The sequence below is a fragment of the Gossypium arboreum genome, chromosome 7 (genome assembly GCF_025698485.1).
Source record: "Gossypium arboreum isolate Shixiya-1 chromosome 7, ASM2569848v2, whole genome shotgun sequence".
In the NCBI taxonomy this organism is placed as follows: Eukaryota; Viridiplantae; Streptophyta; class Magnoliopsida; order Malvales; family Malvaceae; genus Gossypium; species Gossypium arboreum.
This window is the reverse complement of record NC_069076.1, coordinates 21,905,685-21,908,203: the sequence shown is the minus strand read 5'-3', so window position 1 is coordinate 21,908,203 and position 2,519 is coordinate 21,905,685.

Sequence of the window (2,519 nt, the reverse complement as noted above, 5' to 3'; positions counted from 1 at the left end):
TTAATGCAACCCTACGGAGTTAATTAGAAAGAGATTTGAATTATTCAACCTAGGGTTAGATGTTGTTAGTCTCAAGAGGGATAATAATATAACCTAGGGATTTCTACGGATCAAGTGAAATGAATAAATCGTCTGATTCAGAGTCAAATAAGAAGTGAAGTCTAGGTGGATTTTTCCTTAGGTATTGTTTCAATCAATCGAGTTTTCCAAAAGTCATTCCCTAATTCTATTTTCTATGATTTCTTAGTTTACTTAATTAGTTAGTTAAAGTAAACCCCATTATTCTAAGGCTAGATAATAAAAAGACAGTCATTACTAGTACTTTTAGCTCCTTTGGGTTCGATAATCCAATCTTGCTAGACCTATACTACTGTTCAATAGGTACACTTGCCTTCATCGTGATAATAGTTAGTTTCAAGAACAATTCATTATAATTTTATAAAACTTATCACACGAATATCATGATCACCAACCACTACCCAAACTGCTTGAAAAAGATCAAAGAAGAATAACTTTTGTTTTAGAAGCAGAACAGAAGAAAAAGGGAGAAAAATAAATGAAGGGGGAAGAAGAAGGAAAGTTGGCTATGAATGAAACTTGAAAGAATAATGGGGAAAAGGAGGAAGATGTGTTCGGCAATGTCAAGAGAGTAGCGAAAGAAGAAGAATAGTGTTTGGTAGAGAATGAAAAATGACTAAAATAAGAAAAATGTCGCGAGAGGCACAAACCCGAAACAACCAAATGCCGAAATTGACTAAAGGAATTCGGCAACCATTTGAAAAAAGGAGAAAAGAACCCTCTTCCAAAACACTCAAAAATATCAAAAATGTGTGTAAAGATGTGAGGGATTAATGGTAACAAAAGGCTTGGGAAATAGCCTAAGTGTTAGCCACACAGGCAGAGACACGACCATCTGTCTCAGCCGTGTAGATGATAAGGCCTAGCACACGGGTGTGTGGCTTATCCGTGTGGTTAAATTTTGGTTGCTGACGTCATAGTCAGAGAGTTACACGGCCTGAGGACACTGGTGTGTCCTGGGCACACGGGTGTGTCCCTATGGTCACACGGGCGTATGACCCTGTTTCATGGAAAGAAATTTTCTAAGTTTTCTCAAAACTTTCTAAGGTTCTCGGTTTAGTCCCTAACTACTTTCAATGCATGTCTAGGGCATCGTAGGCTTGTGTATGGGACATTATGCATGTGTATGAAAATTTTAGAATTAAAAAGAAATTTTATGACCCAGTTTTTGCATGTATGTGTATGTTTAAGTCGGTAATGCCTCATACCTTGTCCCGACGTCAGACACGGGTAAGGGGTGTTATAGTATGTAATTATCCATTATCATTTCCGCTCTTTCGAGCTATGATCAGTAAGCTCCTCCTGAGCTGACGGGTAGTAAGCTCTATTGAACTGGAACGGTAAGCCCTGACGAGCTGGAAAAAGTAAGCTCTTACGAGCTATTATAATGTAAGCTCATATGAGCTATGGAGAGTCTGTAACACATGCAGGATCTCGACTAAAACAGTAACTCTAACGACGTGTCACTCATATCCTACGACTTTCTACGGTTCAAACAAGACTTGGTATTCAATAATTCTCAATAATACCATTTACTCAATTATACTTTCATTTCAAATAATTTGCAGGTATTTAAAATTTTGATTCTAATTATACGAACTTACCTAGCGTTGCTCGGATGGAAATTATAAACTATTCGTCCACTTTTCCTTTTCCCCGATCTAATCCCGATCTCAGCTTATCCTGGTCTTTATATTATCAAATTTAGCACATTCAACATTCGGTCTATTCAATTTAGCCTATAATTTACAATTTGGAAAATTTACACAGTTGCCCCTAATGTTTCACACTTTCACAATTTAGTCCTTATCACATAAAATTGCAAATTCATGCAATTTAATACAAACCCATGCTTAGACGAATTTAATACATGTTACTAACAAACCATATTTTCAATTTATTCACACTTTTAATCACCACATTTCACATTTTCTCAATTTAATCCCTTTTTGACATTTTTGTCAAAAATCACTTTACAAAAGCTATTAATCTAACATTAAACCTTCCAAATCTATCATAAATCATCAAATTACTCAAGCATTCAACAATAGAAACATGATAAATATTTAAAATTTTTTCAAATTAGTCCCTGGGCTAGCTAGAATAAGTTACAATAATCTCAAAAACGTAAAAATCATTAAAAACCAGGACAAAACACATACCTAATTGAAGGAAATAAAGTTGTTGAATCCCTAGCCCTATTTTCCAAAGAAGAATCGGTTTCAAGAAGACGAATGCATGAATAAATTCATTTGTTTTCTTTAATTAACCTTTATTAACCAATTTACATAATTCACCTTTAAAATACTAAATAATTACTCCAAATGTAACATCCCGAAATAGGGCCTAGTCAGAATGGTGGTTTCGAGACCAAAAATTTGACATCAAAATATTTATTTTATGATTATTATGAGGCCTAGAATATGTGTATATGCATGTAT